The sequence below is a fragment of the Grampus griseus genome (genome assembly GCF_964374135.1).
Source record: "Grampus griseus genome assembly, chromosome: 6".
Taxonomy (NCBI): domain Eukaryota; kingdom Metazoa; phylum Chordata; class Mammalia; order Artiodactyla; family Delphinidae; genus Grampus; species Grampus griseus.
In genome coordinates this window covers 56,497,723-56,516,368 of record NC_139000.1, presented here as the reverse complement: position 1 = coordinate 56,516,368, position 18,646 = coordinate 56,497,723, and the positions used below count along the sequence as shown (strand labels likewise).

Sequence of the window (18,646 nt, the reverse complement as noted above, 5' to 3'; positions counted from 1 at the left end):
TCCAACATCTTTTCTAGAAGGAAATTTGAATAGATGTATCAAAATCCTTAAGAATGTGCATTGCCTTTAAGCCAGCAAGTCTACTTCAGGCATTTTTTGCAAGGAATCAACTGGAGGTGAGAGTCATTTATGTGTATGAGACCTTATCCTACCATTATTTTGATAGCTAAAATTTTGAAATATTAAATCCTCACAGTGTTGTTCTGACTAAATAAATTATAGGATTCAATGCTGCCGTTAAAAAGCTTGCTGTTAAAAAATAAAATGTCTTTTTGAGACCAAAAAAACAAACAAACAAAAAGCTTGCTGTTGAGTTTCCCTGGTGGCGCAGTAGTTAAGAATCCACCAGTGCAGGGGACATGGGTTCAAGCCCTGGTCTGGAAAGATCCCACATGCTGTGGAGCAACTAAGCCCATGCGCCATAACTACTGATCCTGCACTCTAGGGCCCACAAGGCACAACTACTGAGCCTGTGTTGCACAACTACTGAAGCCCACGTGCCTAGAGCCTGAGCTCCGAAACAAGCAAAGTCACTGCAATGAGAAGTCCGCACACTGCAACAAAGAGTAGCCCCCTCTCGCTACAACTAGAGAAACCCCGCGCGTAGCAACGAAGAACCAAAGCAGCCAAAAATAAATAAATAAAATAAATTATTTTTTTAAAAAGCTTGTTGTAGTGTATAGTATTTATTGTCATAGAAAACACTGGCCAATATATTACTATGTTAAAGAAAAAAATAACTAAGTTAAAGGAAAAAATAACAGTATATATTCTTATGTTAAAGAAAAAAACAAAATAATATATAATATGTTTTTACCTTTATTTAAAACATTTAAAACGTGTACATATTTACAATGAACAAAATCTTAGAAACAATCTATACAAATTTTAACAATGGTTCCTTTTTTTTTTTTTTTTTTTTGCCGTACATGGGCCTCTCACTGTTGTGGCCTCTCCCGTTGCGGGGCACAGGCTCCGAACGCTCAGGCTCAGCGGACATGGCTCACGGGCCCAGCCGCTCCGTGGCATGTGGGATCTTCCCGGACCGGGGCATGAACCCGTGTCCCCTGCATTGGCAGGCGGACTCTCAACCACTGCACCACCAGGGAAGCCCCTACAATGGTTCTTTTTATGTGTTGGGATTACAGAGATTTATGTTTCAAATTAAATTTGTGCTTTTCTACATTTTTCAAACTCTTTGAATTCCATATATATTACTTTGGTAATTAGACAAAAATTAAATCTCCATGATACCCTGTAATATGGGAGTTTGTATTGTAGTTTCATCTTCACACAACTAAAGATATAGCCTTGGGTTTAGGGGGAAAATATTAACATTATTATTATTTCATGTACTAATAGATGTTCAACAAATTTGCATAAAGTTTATTTGTATAAAAAAGACACCGTGGAGGGCTTCCCTGGTGGTGCAGTGGTTGAGAATCTACCTGCCAATGCAGGGGACACGGGTTCAGTCCCTGGCCTAGGAAGATCCCACATGCTGAGGAGCAACTAAGATGCACCACAACTGCTAAGCCTGCACTCTAGGGCCCACGTTCCACAACTACTGAGCCCACGTGCTGCAACTACTAAACCCGCGTGCCACAACTACTGAAGCCCACACGCCTAGAGCCCGTGCTCTGCAACGAAGAGTAGCCCCCGCTCACCGCAACTAGAGAAAGCCCGCATGCAGCAACGAAGACCCAACACAGCCAAAAAAAAAGAAAAAGACACCGTGAGTTCAAGTTGAAGGTAAAAAAGAGTAAGCACACTTTGCTCTGTCTCTTCCACTCATCCAGCTAAAAAACCTAGACAGAATGCAGGGAACAGTCTAAGGACTATGAAAAGTAAACAAAAGCAGGTAAATTGGGGAAGACCAGAAATCACAGTACCAGAGAACTGGAGTTGAGTTTACCACTTCCTTCCCGCTTTGGCATCCCCCAACCTAGTCACAGCACAGCTCCAAACCAGGAAGTACATATCTATGTGAACAAAGATAGCTCTAGAAGTCCTCTAGTTCAGGCTGGTGAAGAGGGAAAGTGTTCTCCTGGTAGTGACCAGTGGTGGTGGCAACAGGTACCTAAAACTCTAAGGGAAACTTGCTCTCCAACTGGATGATCTGTGGTCCCAAGAGAATGGGGAAAACAACCTTTGCTTTTTTTTCTCTCCTTCTCTCTGTCTTCCTAGCAATTGATTCTGGATGGGTCAGGGAAAGTGTGCAGCAGAGTAAGGTAAATAAAGCCCCAGTTTTCTGGTGAGAGGACCACAAAGGGAGCCTAGGCAACTGAACAGTAGTGATGAGGTTACAGAAGAGGATTTTGGAAAAGTGACCTCAAAAAGCTGTTTCTAAATTCCTGAGCTCACTCCTGAGCTGCACATGCATGGATCTGATCCTAAGTAGCGTACTAAAATCTTTGACAACTAAAGTAACAATCCTTTGCCCATGCTTCACACTGGCCACATACAGGACAGATCCAAATAGAGTGCAAAGACTTTAAAAATGGAACCGACATAGAAACCAAAACCCACAGAAGGCTAGATGGAACCTGTGGTCTAAACTAAACTGGGTTAATTGCCTACTAAAGCAAAAAAATCAAAATACTCCGTAGGATTTAAACAAGACACAGAGTCTCACAACATTATATTCAAAATGTCTAGGATACAATCTAAAAGTACTTGACATATGATGAGCCATGAAAATCTCAATGTACATGGGAAAAGACAATGAACAGATGCCAAAACTGAGATCACACAGATGTTAAAATTATCAGATAAAGAATCTAGGATTTCCCTAGTGGCACAGTGGTTAAGAATTCACCTGCCAATGCAGGGGACATGGGTTCGAGCCCTGGTCCAGGAAGATCCCACATGCTGCGAAGCAACTAAGCCTGGGTGCCACAACCACTGAAGCCCACGCACCTAGAGCCCAAGCTCTGCAACAAGAGAAGCCACTACAATGAGAAGCCCGCGCACTTCAACGAAGAGTAGCCCCTGCTTGCCGCAACTAGAGAAAGCCCGCATGCGTCAACAAAGACCCAACACAGCCAAAAAAAAAAAATCTAAAGCAGCTATTATTGGAAGTTCCTGGCAGTCCAGCAGTTAGCACTCGGTGCTTTCACTGCCAGGGCCCGGGTTCAACCCCTGGTTGGGGAAGTAAGATCCCACAAGCTGTGAGGTGCAGCCAAAAAAAAAAAGCAGCTATTATTAAAAACCTCCAACAAGGGCAAACACTCTTGAAATGAATGGAAAGACAGAAGCTCTTAGCAAAGAAGTAGCAGATATAAAGAGAAACCAAATAGAAGTTTTAGGGTGTGGGAATTAGGAAGAGGGTGAGAGAATTGGGGAGATGTTGGTCAAAGAATATAAGCTTGCAGTTAGAAGACGTCTAAGTTCTGGGGATCAAATACACAGCATTCTGATTATAGTTAATATAACAATACTGTATTATATACTTGAAAGTTGCTAAGAGACTAGATCTTAGATGTCCTCACCACAAAAAGGAAATGATAATCATGTGGCATAATGGAGGTGTTAGCTAATGCTACAGTGGTAATCATATTGCAGAATGTAAGTGTATCAAATCTACACCTTAAACTTACACAATGTTATATGTCAATTATAGCTCAATGAAAAAAAGAAAGAAAGAAAAAGGTGAAGAGGACACTTTTAGAGACTCTTTTATTGGGTTCTCTTGGGGAGAAGTCATTTCCCAGAGAGCAACAGCCCAAACGTTCAAATAAAAATAATTGAACTGGAGAAAAAGAAAGACAAAAATTAAAAAAAACCAAACACAAAAACAAGCAAACAAACAAAGAAGAATTGTAAGTTATCAAAAGCGTGAAGGTTAAGGCTTCTGAGAATGTATAATGAAATCCGAAGTAAAAGTGAAACATTTTTCCCCAAAGTTTAAACTGCCCTTATGAGATACATATATTTAAACATATTAGAAGGGAGATTTAAACTTTGACAAGATACATATCTAGGTAGACATCTCAGAAGAGCTGAAAATTTAAAGAAGGTAGAGGTAACTTGGGATGGATTCTTTACTAGATTTGATATTTCACTTAAGTACATGTGTATACTTCATAGTTAAAACCAGCTGTGGCTGGCAAACAACTGCCCATCAGCCTAACTGTGTAGTAGAGATGGCTGCAAAACCTTGGGAGAAAGAGAAATTAGCATTTCAAACGAAGATACTAATACAAAATAAAAAAATGCTAGAAAGTAGTACCATTCTTTAAATAAATTAGGCAAAAAGTTTTTAAAAAAATTTTACAACTGAAAATACAATAACTAAAAAAAAAATCTTACAGAAGAATGTAACAGAAGAGTCAATGAACTTGAGAATAGATCAATAGATATTATCTAAATTGAACAACAGAGGGAAAAAAAAGATCTCCTCCCTGCCAAAAATGAACCTCATGGATCTGTGAACAATACCAAAAGGCCTAACATTCATGTCACTGGAGTTTCAGAAGAAGAGGAAAGAGTGCATTATTGTGTGTGTGTGTTTGTGTGTGTGTATGAAAAACAATGGCTAAAAATTTACCAAATTTGGCAAAAAAAACAATAACCTAGAGATTCAAGAAGGTCAGCAAACCCTAAACAGGAAAATACAAATGAACTTGAATCAAAATCCATTACAATCAAATTGCTGAAAACTAAAGACAAAGAAAATCTTGAAAACAGCCAGAGAATAACAATGCATTGCTTGGGACTTCCCTGGTGGCGCAGTGGTTGAGAATCCACTTGCCAATGCAGGGGACACGGGTTCGAGCCCTGTTCCAAGAAGATCCCATATGCCGTGGAGCAACTAAGCCCATGCGCCGCAACTACTGAGTCTGCTCTCTAGAGCCCATGTGCCACAACTACTGAGCCTGCGCTCTACAGCCCACAAACCACAACTACTGAGCCCACGTGCCACAACTACTGAAGCCCACACTCCTGGAGTCCAAGCTCTGCAACAAGAGAAGCCACCGCAATAAGAAGCCTGCGCACCGCAACAAAAAGTAGACCCCGCTCGCCGCAGCTAGAGAAAGCCCACGCGCAGCAATGAAGACCCGACAACAAAGACCCAATGCAACCAAAAATAAATAAATAAATAAATTTATTACCAAAAAAATGCATTGCTTATAGGTAAACAAAGATTCAAATGACTGTGGAGGCAGAAGGAAGGATAACATTTTTAAAGTGCCAAAGAAAGAGAGATGTCAGCTCAGAATTATATATCCAGTGAAAATACCCTTCAGAAATAGGGATGAAATAAAGACATGCTCAGATAAAAGGAAACTAAGAGAAGTTTTTGTCAAAAAAAAAAAATTTGCTCTAAAAAGTTGCTAAAGGAAGTTCAGATGCGAGGGAAATAATATCAGAGGGATATTAAACAACATACTTTTAAATAATTCATAGGTCAAAGAGGAAATCTCGAATTAGACAAGATTTTAATTTGAATGAAAATGAAATTTGAATAAAACTGGGAAATATTTTAAACTGAACGAAAATGAAAATATATTACAAAATTGGTAGAATTCAGATAAAGTGGTGTTTAGGGGCGATTTTATAGCATTAAATACCTATATCAGAAAGGAAGAAAGGTTTCATATCAATAATCTAAGACTTAAGAAACTTAAAGAAAATAGAAAAAGAACAAAATAAACCCAAAGCAGTCAGAAGAAATGATAACAGCAGAGATAAAATTGAAAATAAAAAACAATACAGAAAATTAATGAAACTAAAAGGTGGTGGTTCTTTGAAAGGATAAAAAACATTGATAAATCTCTAGCAAGACTGAAAACAATAAAAAAGAGGGGATTATTGCTACATAGTGTAAGTTGTTACACTATTTCCAGCATCTCACAAAGTATAAAAGGCAGTATGGAGATGAAAGAGCATGAGCTTTGGAGTTTCCAGACATGGGTACAAATCCTGGTGCTTTTACTAACCAGCTGTGATAGAAAGCCAACTTCTTCACCTTTTAGGTCTTAATTTTTTTATACGTAAAATGAGGTTTGTAATATTTTAACTTAAAGACCAAAAGATAAGATTTAAATTAGATTAAAGTAGGTTAAGAGGGTCCAGTGGTCTAGTGGTTAAGAACCCGCCTTCCAATGCAGGGGACGCAGGTTCGATCCCTGGTCAGGGAACTAAGATCCCACGTGCCAGGGCAACTAAGCCCACGCACCACAGCTAGAGAGAAGCCCACATGCCGCAACTAAGACCTGATGCAGCCAAAAAATATAAATAAATAAATATTAAAAAAAAAAGTAGGTTAAGAACCTGGCACGGAGATTGTGCCCAACAAATGATACTTTCCTACTCAACCTCTCCTGTCAGGAATGACATTTACCAATAATAAGGATAAACAAGGGGGATATGTTTCTTTGTTTTTATTACCAATTATATAAATTCATTATTAGATAGTTTTTATATTTAAAGGTTTCCAATACCACCTTACTATGCTGAGCAAAAGCTCTATTTTGCATATCAATCTTTATATCTATTTAGCATTTATCTATCTCTCTACCTCTCTATATATCTATGGTTAAAACTAAATGGGAAATCAAATTTAATGCTACTTTTGATCATTTTGTTTGATAATTAAAATTTTCAAACCTAGTGTCCACTGAGGGAAGCCCTAGTAGTAATCACAGCATTAATGTGTCCAGTAATATGTAATTTTACAAAGTCCACACTAGATGGCAGATTTTAGACAGTATTTTTTGGGTCACTAATTATTAGGGTTTTTCTACAATCCTGGAGCTTAGCCAGTTGATACCTCCTTCTGATTTCCTTTTTGTGAGTGACAGTTCAGTTATATTGGTAGTTGAGATATTTGGGAACCTTTTTGCCAGAATTAGAAGAGGCAAGTAAAAGGAACGAACAAATACCAATCACTAAAACCCAAACAGCTAGATCCACTTTTACAATATTTATTACTTTTGGGGTTTTTCTGGCCACGCTCCACGGCTTGTGGGGTCTTACTTCCCAGACCAGGGATGGAACCCATGCCCCCTGCAGTGGAAGCGCAGAGTCCTAACCATTGGACCACCAGGGAATTCCCACTATTTATTACTTTTTAAAGAAAAAAAAGTTACATGCTATAAGTTAGTACTACAATTTGGGGGAGAAGGGTACATGAAAGGTAAATATTAGCTGGAAATCTTTCTGAATCATTTTGATGACTTCAATAAATTTTTTAATGCAACAGTCTGTTATTTTATCTCTTCATTTTTTCTTTCCTCTCTACTTTTATTTTAATCATATTTTAACAAGTCTTTAACAAGAACATACTGTGTACAAATAACTCTGTGTAAATGGGGGCTGAGGGAGTTGGATGTAGGGGAGCAGGGACTGGATCTTGCATTCTAAGCAATCCTCTCCCCTTAAGGACACTGTAGTCTTACAGGGAAAATAAGACAACCACAAAAAAACCACAGTACATGGGCTTCCCTGGTGGCACAGTGGTTAAGAATCTGCCTGCCAATGTAGGGGACACGGGTTCAAGCCCTGGTCCAGGAAGATCCCACATGCCGCGGAGCAACTACTGAGCCTGCGCTCTAGAGCCCTTGAGCCACAACTACTGAGCCCGCATGCTGCAACTAATGAAGCCCACGTGTCTAGAGCCCGTGTTCCACAACAAGAGAAGCCACCACAATGAGAAGCCTGCATACCGCAACAAAGAGTAGCCCCCACTTGCAGCAAGTAGAGAAAGCCCACGCGCAGCAACGAAGACCCAACGCAGCCAAAAATAAAAATAAATTTAAATTAAATAAATTAAAAAAAAAAACACAGTACAGGTACAAAGTGAGACATGCCCATGAAGTGAAGTTTTACCAGATGTAAAGGAAAGGATAATCTTCTTCTGGGATAAGTCGTGAAAAGGGATAAAAATAACATATATTGAGGGCGAATTATATGGCAGGTATTGAGCTAGATGGTTAACATGCATAATTTTTTTTGGCAGCATCCCTGGCATGTGGGATATTAGTTCACCGACCAGGGATCGAGCCTGTGCCATGCCCCCTGCAGTGGAAGTGCGTAGTCTTAACCACTTGACCTCCAGGGAAGTCCCGACATGCATGATTTAATTTCATATCACTTTTTACCCTGTTAGACGTTAAAAAAAAAAAATTCCCACTTTTCAGGAGAGGTAACTGAGTCTTGAGGAGAATAAGTAACCAAGGCAAGTTTCCAGTTAGGAAGCAGCAAAATCTAGGGTTGAACCCTGGTCTGTTTGCCTCTAAAAAAAGCAGGTGGGAGAGGTAGTATCTGTTACTATTTTTATTTTTGAAAGTGATTTATTGCAGTTTTAAGAAATAGAAACTTTATGTATGTGCATTGTAGGATAGAAGAATTGTAAGAGATTGAAAGGCAGGAAACAGACATTCAGTAGAGCATCAACACAGACGTAGAGGCTGGAGGGAGGGAAATGGTGGGCACTCGAGCGGAGTGGAATGGGCTGCCTGAAGGCTGATCTTAAGTTCTCAGACCTAAAAAATGTTTTTAAAAGAGAAGAAAGAAAGACATTTAAATTTGCACAGGGAGATTTAAAACCTGTGTCAACACATCTGCAGGAGATTATTTCTAGGATTTCTCCATTTGACCTTGGTGTCCTGCTTCTACTGAGCTTCTGTTCTGGGTTTCCCTCCTGCCCCTACATTATGATATGTCCACTCAGAGGTGAATGTACCAGCTCCTCAGAATACTGGTACTAATGTCTATCATTTATTTTCAACACATAGTTTTTGAACCCCTACTATAAGCCTGCCCTAGGTCATAACTGCCAACATAAATCAAATGGAGGCCCTGCCTCATAATTATGTCTTACTTGGGCCTCCCTCAAATGCCCTGTCAAATTATGAGCTCCTTTGAGGTTCATTTGTAATTTCCTGTAGTAGAGCAGAGTGGTTAAGGGAATGACTTGACGTCAGACAGACCTGAGTTCAAGTCTCAGTTCTACTCACTGTGAATTGTGGAAATGTGATCACACAGAGCTTCTGTAAGCCTCGGTTTCCTTCTCTATAAATTGGAGATAATGATAATATAAGTATACATGGGAAACACAGATTGGTTGCTACGTCTACTTTTTTTTGACAAGGAAAAACTATTTAAATTATGCATTCAATTCAATTGGTGTATTTCAAAAAGTGCAATATTTTTCTTCATTATCAATAAAAGGAGTTAGAAGTTAACTTCAAAGAAATAAGGAAATGACAAATTACCTGAAAAGTCACAGTCACATATGCATTCACTGCATCCTAGAGAAGAGGGGCAAGTTAGGTTCACCCACTTTCACGAGTTTCATCAAATACCAGACCTATTCATGGGTGGAAGAGAAAAGGCAAATTTTTTGAAGAAGTATGTTATTAAGTGAGGTATTTGCAATTCCTAAGAGTACCAGGTGGGGAGTATGTTTTCTAAACTAGATCTAGGAAGTACAATATGGACTCAATCTGTCCTCCTCCCCTCCAAAGGCTGTTCACTTATTAATGAATTAAAAAACAAACAAACAACAACAACAAAAAGATTAAAAAACAACAACAATTTCACACATACCACCAAAAGAGAAAAATAAAACACTAAGGGGTCCCAGATTACTCTCCAGACAGGAACCAGTGGTTCTAGGCTCAACAGTTCAAGCCCAGAATTCATCTGTTACAAAGGCATCATGAACATGCCTTACTTCCAAACACAAAAATTTTTGTAACAATAAAACCAAAAACTAGTCCTGATCACTTTTCTAACATACTCAAATTTAACTAGTATTTAAACTGAGTCGGGAGAAGAAAGAAATCCATACTTACGGGCCAAGGGTGTGTGCAGAGCATTTGTCCTTGCCCTCATGCAAGGCTGAGACATTCAGCTGCTAAAGAAATAACTAGTCCTTTGTAGTCAGGCAGTTTATTATTTCCATAGACAGCAATAGCAAGATCCGCAAAGGTGCCAGCTCCCTGTGTCCTCTGCCCCACAAGACAGCACTAAAGCAAAAGGGGTCAGATAACAAGGCAACACGGGTGATAAGGAGCTCTGGTTCTGAGGAACCAGTTTTATTTATTTATTTATTAACATTTATTTATTTATTTGGCCGCGCTGGGTCTTAGTTGCAGCACGCGGGATCTTCGTTGCAGCATGTGGGATCTTTTGAGTTGTGACAAGCAAACTCTTAGTTGTGGCATGTGGGATCTAGTTCCCTGACCAGGGATCAAACCCGGGCCCCCTGCATTGGGAGCATGGAGTCTTAGCCACTGGACTACCAGGGAAGTCCCAGGAACCAGTTTTATACTAAGCAGTTTGAGTATTTCCTGCTAAGCAATTTTATGGCATGCAGCTGTACCCTAAAGTGTGGGGGAGAGAGGAGTTTCAAGGCAGAAGCCCTTATATCTTACCAGAATCTGGGAGGCAGTAAGAAATTGTCTCATAACAGCCTCGAGGAAAGATAAAAAGGAGGGTGAGAAATGGCCTTGTAGCAGCTCCTCCCAAGCCTCCCATTCTCTCATGTTCTGAGAGGATTATGGGGCATTTTACCAAGACTTAGGTCTCCTGAGGTGAAGCCTTGTCCATGTGGCCTATATGGATATTTGCAAGGACAACTGCACAGAGCAGTTTCCCTACAACTTCACCCCCTAACCTTTCACATCACCAGTCAAGAACTCTCTTTAGAAACATAGGCCACCCCATCAGATATCCTAGTTATACAAATCCTTTTAATTTGTCCTAGGGAACAGAGATACAACAATCGATTAAACTTAGAGCAATTGCTATAGTCTGTGAATAGGTAAAAAGAAATCGGATCGGGTTCGAGAAAGTTGATCTTGTTCTACTGTCTGGCGTGGCAGCTGTTAACTCCTGCAGTCAGCAGCTGCTGGGAAGTTTCTGAGAGGTCTTAGATTAAGATTCCCTATCGGCCAATGGTCAAGTTGGAAGTGACAGTCTGCCTTAAAAACTAGCCAGGCCGCCCGCCCGCGCGTCCCTCGGTCCCCCTGCAGCAAGCAGTCCCTTCGACCGTCCGACCCAGAGGCGCCGGCCGAGCCCGAGGTCTGGGCTCTTGCTCCCTGGCGGAGGGATCCGCGGCGGCTGAGGAGGCGGCGCTGAGCCTAGACGGAAGAGGCAGCTACCGCGGTGGCGGCGGCGGCTGCGGCGGCGGTGGCGACGGCGGCAGCGCATAAAGGGGCAGCCGCCGGGTGATGCGGTGACCTCTGCGGCAGGCTCAGGAGCCGAGTGGGCCACGGCTCCAAGTCCGTCCCGCCGGAGCCGTGCTCCGGAACTCCCCATCTTCTCCTGCCGACCCGCGATCACCGAGGCAGCCTCGCGCGCCCTCTCCCCTTCCCCGTCCCTCCCCTGCCCCTGTTCCCGCCCCGGGGGGCCGCCTCCACCCGCCTCCCGCGATGGCTCTGAAGAGAATCCACAAGGAATTGTACGACCTGGCGCGGGAGCCCCCCCAGCACCGTGTTCAGCAGGTCCCGTTGGAGATGATATGTTCCATTGGCAAGCTACAATAATGAGGCCAAATGACAGTCCCTATCAGGGTGGAGTATTTTTCTTGACAATTCATTTCCCAACAGATTACCTATTCAAACCACCTAAGGTTGCATTTACAACAAGACTTTATCATCCAAATATTAACAGTAATGGCAGCATTTGTCTTGATATTCTACGGTCAAAGTGGTCTCCAGCACTGTTGCAGGAGTACTTTTGTCCATCTGTTCTCTGTTGTGTGATCCCAATCCGGATGATCCTTTAGTGCCTGAGCTTGCTCGGATCTACAGAACAGATAGAGAAAAGTACAACAGAATAGCTCGGAGGCTTCCCTGGTGGCGCAGTGGTTGAGAGTCCGCCTGCAGGGGACACGGGTTCGTGCCCCGTACATGCCGCGGAGCGGCTGGTCCTGTGAGCCATGGCCGCTGGGCCTGCGCGTCTGGAGCCTCTGCTTCACAACGGGAGAGGCCACAGCAGTGAGGGGCCCGCGTACCGCAAAAAAAAAAAAAGCTCGGGAAGGGACACAGAAGTATGCGATGTAATTAAAGAAATTATTGGATAACCTCTGCAAATAAAGATAGGGGAACTCTGAAAGAAAGTCCTTTTGATTTCCACTTGACTGCTTTCTATGAGCCCAGGCCTCACCTTCCCCTGTGCACGTTTACCTGATACAGCAGTGTTGCGTGTTGTACATACTTGGAACAACAAACTAGAAATACTGTACGTCGGTACCAACATTGTCTCCTAGCAGAGAAGTGTGTGTGTGACAAGCCAGTTCTCCAGGCATAACCTAGGTGTGAGACTAAAAGCTTTCCTTATTGACTTAAATTTGGATAACGGCAGAGTGAGGGGTGATGGGTATGGTGTGTGCTTGGATGGGGAAGGAAAGCTCCACTGACCTGTAGGAGGTTGTTTTTTAAGTGAAATCCCATTAAACTCAAAACAGTTATGAAAAGCAAGGTGAAGAACATGAAGCTGTTTCTGTATTCATTTTATTCCGAAGGACTTAACGATTTAGGTGAAAGTTATGACCAATCAGATTAAACTCTACCTACATCCTGTATTTTAAGGTCTAAGTTTAACTGGTCAACATTTAAATGGATTGGAGCTATTAGTAAGTAAAGTCTGATGGGCTTTGTTTCCAACTCTTTTACATCTCCCCACCCTTCAACCTTTGTCCTTCAGCCCCTCTTTCTCTCTTCCATATTCTTTGGTTTGTATGTGGTTTCTCAGTTAATACATAGCTAATAGCTCTTATTTTTCTTATGTTTTTAACTGCTTAGGTCTATCTGGATGTAAGGGTGAAAATTCATTCAATGGAAATACTTGTGTATATTTAAAGACCGAATTGCTCCTCTGGAGCTTGTACGTTCAAGAATGATTAATCTGTGTAATAAGCTGATTACTACAGTCATTACATAAACAAACAAACAAACAAACTAGCCAGATGCTCTGCAGATCAGAGCTGAAAGAGATGAATGGCCCCAGTCCCATCCCTCCCCAGCAGTTAAGGTTGTCCTGTGCTAGCTACCACACCCAAGTGCTTGGCATCAGTCCCCACAGCAATCATGTCACCCTTTCACCAGTTGTCGCCATGTCTTATTCACACCATATGCCCAGACTTGTTCCTAGGTGGCTCAGTAGCTTCTTCCTTATACCACCTAGAACATCTACAGTCCTCTGATATGTGGGCAACACCAGAAGCACTTTAGAGTTGTCATCTCACATCCATGATCATTATCATCATTATCCATAACCGCCCAAATCTAGCAAGCTTAGCTGGGCAGCAAAAGGACATGGAGTTAGAATCTCCCACCTCCTGGCTCTTCTTTGATACACACAAATTCCAGTATCCCAGTATCCCAGGAGGTAGACTTGGGAGGAAAAGAGTGAATGAGTTAATTACACAGTCCTCGTGCCAAGACCAGCTAGGTCCAGTGCCCCAGACTATGGGAACCCAAATTCCCTTTGCTACTTGACTGCGTAGTTGGCAGTTTGGGTATGTGTGCCAGGCTTCCTTTGCCTCAGGTGCTGGAATCACTGGAGCTTATTTTTAGGCCCGGTTCTGACTTGTAGATGGATTGCTGCCCTGTGCAATAGTATATTCAGGTGGCTATGGTCCTTACCTGGGAAGCTCAGGTCAAATCAGCTTGCTTCCATCGATGTTCCTCCTCCAAGAGTCCTTTCCCATAGGCATTCACACAGGTCACAGAGTGCATGGGTCTTGTGCAATCTTATGCCCCGTTTGGCCCCTCTGAGCTGAGACTTGATCATCCAACTTTCCTGCTGCCAAGTACCAGACTACACTGCTAGCCGTAAGTCAATGAAAATGCCATGAGTCAATGAAAATGCAACAAGGCATATTTCGGGAGGCATTTTTAGAGCAAACATCACAACTTAAACTATGCTCAATGAGCAGAGTTCCCTTTTCCATGCATAGTTTTACAGTTTTCTTTAAAGCTGCACAGCTGTACCATTCCAGTACATTCCTGTATAGAGGGCCCCAAGACCACACCCCAGGTTCAGTGATTCGCTAGGAGGACTGACAAAATTCAGCACATAGTTGTACGCACAGCTAAGATTCATTACAGTGAAAGGATACAAAACAAAGTCGGCAAACGAAAAAGGCATATGGTGCAAAGCCTAGAGAAAACCAGGCACAAGCTTCCAAGAGTCCTCTCCCAGTAGAGTCACACAGGACAGCTTAATTCCCCCATCAACAAGTTGTGCCAACACATGTGAAATATTACCTCCTGGAGAAGCTCATTAGAGACAGTGCCCAAGGCTTTTATTGGGAGCTGGTCATATAGGCACCTTCTGCCTAACCCATACCAAAATTCCAGACTCCCAGGAGGAAAGCAGGTATCTAGCATAAACCACACTGGTTGTACAAACAGTTTAAGTACAATGAACCACTCTCATCAGTTCTGTGAATGGTGGGAACCCTCCCCAAAACACATCCTAGACACCAGGCCAACCTGTAAGCAGGACTTTCCACTGATAAGCAGGCTCTTGGCCCTTGGCCAAGGCATCTTTACAGCAAAAGTATTATCAGTAGGACCTCCTGCAGCAGGGTGAGAGCAGCCTTTAGTACTGATCTCAGTTATGCCCTTTCGGGGTCCTTTACTTAGCCAATTAAAACAAGTACCACTAACTATACAGATCTATCTGAAAAAGCCAGTTGATATCATCCTTAAGCTTCTGATTAACTTTTTTTTTTTTTTAACCTAGCCCAAGGCATCAATTCAGGCACAGCCACAAAGTTGAAGCTGACCTGAAAGCTTTCCAGGGCTGAGGCAGTATGATAGTTGGGGCACACAGACAAGTACAGTCCCAGAGATTGCAAGTGGTAACCATAGAAACAAAGAGTTCACAAATGTTGGGGCATGCCAAGCAGGACATACATTAGTCAGGCAGCACAGGCTATCAGGGCCCCATGTGGCCTTGTACTGTCAGACCTCCCACTCTGGGTTCTCAGTCCAGTCCAAATTATGCAGTTCAGTCCTTGATTTCAGAGGGACTGACTGAGGCAAGTCAGTTCCAAACAGTTTTACTTGTCTATAACATCAGTTCAACAGCTTCACTAGTGTGGACAACATCTATAGGTGTTCTGCAAGCAAGTGCTGGGGTCACCCCCTGCCATCTCAGTGCTGGTAAGGTGTGAGCCTAGGCTCAGCAACCAGTTTAATTCAGAGAACTCGCAGCTTGAAAGGAACAGTTCTGAAAAACAAAGATCATTAATGCCCTTCCCCCCTGCCTCCCCATCCCCAGGTGCTGGGGTTTTACTTTTTCCTGCATCATTACAAAATCAGTTGTGTCCTGTTCAGCAATGATAACAACATTTTTTCAATTATCCCCTACTCTCATCTAGACCATTCACCTGGGAAAGTTGTATGCAAAAGGCATAAAAGCATTTTCACAGAAAAACATTTTTGTATAATTTAACCAGAAAGACCCATCATATTCGAAATGGGTCAGAATGAAATCTTAAATTTTTAAAAGATAATTATATTGGGCTTAATAACCTGCCATGCCTTTTGTCCTAATCATTTATCCAGGGAGCAGCCTACAAAAGATCAGTCCCTTTCCGGGGACAGCTGCATTTAATAATCAAACTGCCTTACTAAGGTGTGTATACCAGGAAAAAGGTGAGGGGCATGGAGTCAGGCTATCAGACCGCCATTGCAAACTGCAACTAATTTAGAAAGCTGAATACAAGTCAACAGCAGTGAGACGACCCTGAAATGGGGTCCAGAGTCTGACTTGTTAGTAGTGGGTGGAGGTGTCACACTCCCTAGCTTTTGCAGGAATCCTATTAGGAATGCATTCAGTCTCTGTATCAGAAATATAGAGCTGATCAGCAGCTCAATCTCACACGGCCCCATCAGAAATAAGCTCTTTTCTGTGGGCATTTGTGACCCAGATGGTCCAGCCAGCATCCATGATGTTTCCACAATTTAGCCCACAGAGAAGTGTCTTAAATGTGTAACTATTCCAGAACCTAAGTTTTATTTTTTGAGCAGAAATTCGTCAGCTTTTAGTTTGGCACAGCTAGTGCTGAGGCTGAAATAGCCCAGACCAGGTTTCAGCTTAGAGTCAGGTCTAGGCAATTAAGCGTCAGGATTCCAAAAAAGCCAGCAGCTTTTCTTTAGCAGCATATTCAAAGCCCAGATACTACAAGGCCAGAGAGCCATGTTCCAAGTCCAACTGACAAGTGAGGCTTTATGACACCCTTTTTATCTTGTCAGCCTTAGAGTCCAAACAGACCCACCCAAAAATATGCACATCAGGCTGGAAAATCATCAGGCTTTATGGATCAGACATCTGATTTTAGAAAAGCTCATTAGCAACTCAAATCTGCTTTGTAAAACTCCAAAAGTGTATTTCTATCTGGAGAGTGCCTCTCTTTCCATGTTGTTTCATTTTTTTCCAGAAGTTACAATAGGCAAAAAGTATAACAAATATCATCAGTTACAGAGACTGGCTTTGTTTTCAACACTCAAAAAAGAAAAAAAAATTTCAATCCACCCACCAATGGCAAAAAGCAAGTATTTATTTCTGTGTCCCACTAACACTTTTTCTTTGCAGCTTTCCCGGACTGGGATGATCCCTGTAGCATTTATGAAATTATAAGCATATAATATTTTCCATCAATTTTTATCCTACCTCCAGATGCAAAAGCCGCAAAGCACAAAGCTATTTCAACACAGCGCACCCCCCTCAACCTTTAAATGGAAATTTACTCAACCCTCTACCAGTAAATTTAACATTTACAGGATTAACATTAGAGCTACCAAGGAAGCCTTGCAGCTGGAATTGGGGGCAGGAGAGGGAGGATAGGGCTACTGTACCAGTGATGGTAACTAGGCTAAAGAAATGGCCTAGTGTTTTTTTTCCTTTTCCCCCTCTGGTTTGCTCTGCTGCAGCCGTGGGAACTGACCTAACATTTTTTTCCTTCCACTTGGAAAAAAGAGCAATACAAGCTTTTAATATTTCTGGGTCATCCAAACTCACCTTTGGGAATTTTGGGGCCCTTCTCCTCCCACATGAAGGAGAGAACAAAATACAGAAAGGCATCACCTTTTCCCCCTCACTTCAGCACATTTTAGCACAGGCTGCACTTTTGCCCCTCGCTTCAGCCAGCACAGCCAGAAACAGCCAGGAGATCCAGCAAGCCAACTCTCCCGGAGTTGGATCTATCATTTTCAAATTCCACAGGTAACTTCTACCTCTCAGAAAATACTGCTGTTTCATCCCATGAATGACTCAATAGCCAGCATAGTTAGTACTAAAGATGTGTTATCCCTCACTCCTTCACCTTTACTTTCCTCAAGCTGCTTTTGCCATATTTCAGTGAGTCAGAGTTGGGCTAGCAAATCCCATTTCTGACACCAACTGAGTTAGGGGTCCTCAAGACCACCCTCCCCCAAGGTCTGATGATTTACTAGGAGGACGGACAATGTTCAGCATATAGTTGTACTCACAGCTAAGATTTATTACTGTGAAATGATACAAAACAAGACAGCAGATAGAAAAGGCACATGGAGCAAGCACATTAGAGCCCAAGGCTTTATTGGGGGACTGGTCATGTAGGCACCTTCTGCCTAACACATACCAAAATTCCAGACTCCCAGGAGGAAATCAGGTATCCAGCACAATCCACACTGGTTGTACAAACATTTTAGGTACAATGAGCCACTCTTATCAGTTCTGTGGATGGGGGGAACCCTCTCCAAATCACATCTCAGACACCGGCAAAAGGCCAACCTTGTAAGCAGAACTTCCTAAGGATAAGCAGGCTCAGATCTGCTATGTTAACTCTTTCCTACACAACCCCATTGACCTTTAACTTAGCTGGCATATCCATGAGGCTTAGGCATCCTTAGGAGCTGTAGTGTACCCAGGCCCCCAAGAAGCCTAAGGTGATAGCATAGATCCTGCATCTGAGATAGCCACATCTTCCTAGTAATTATGTAGCTGTGAGATTCCACTAATGCCCAGTGTGGTAGGTTGAATAACAGCCCCCAGAGATTTCCAGGTTCTAATCCCTGTAACCTATGAGTGTTAATTTATGTGGTAAAAGGGATTTTGCACATGCGATCAAGTTAGGGATCCTGAGATGGGGATTAGCCATTTGGGCCCTAAATGTAATCACAAGTGTCCTTAACAGAAAGAGGCCAGAGGGAGATTTGACTATAGAAGAGGAAGTAGGAGATGTAATGATGGAAGCAAGAGGATGAAATGATGTAAGGAAGGGGTCATGAGCCAAGACCCTCCAGAAACTGGAAAACTCAAGGAAACTGATTCTTCCTTAGAAACTCTAGAAGGAGGGCAGCTGTGCCAACACCTTTATTTCAGTCTACTGAAACGCATTTTGGACTTCTAGCTTTCAGAACTGTAAGATAAGTTTGTGTTGTTTTAAGCTACTAAGTTTGTGGTACTTTGTTACAGCAGCAATAGAAAAGTAATATACCAAGTCTTACTTCTTTCCTGGATATACCATTTCCATTTCATAATGCATGCTTGCTAGGCAATACCCACTTTGTTGACATTTTTATTTTTGACCCATTCCAGAATGGGCAGGTCAGAGAATAACATCATGTGCTATTGCTTAGTTAGCTTCTCAGGGTCCACCAGCACTCAACAACAGGCCAATAATTACCCCTCAAAT

General features: G+C 42.2%; 1 pseudogene across 1 annotated transcript; it reads left to right on the top strand.

The window, feature by feature from the left end:
• The first annotated feature begins 11,384 nt into the window (after nt 1–11,384).
• On the top strand, nt 11,385–11,826 carry LOC309824150 (ubiquitin-conjugating enzyme E2 D2-like; annotated as a pseudogene). The gene has a single exon. The product of its transcript is annotated as a ubiquitin-conjugating enzyme E2 D2-like (transcript).
• Nucleotides 11,827–18,646: the final 6,820 nt, after the last annotated feature.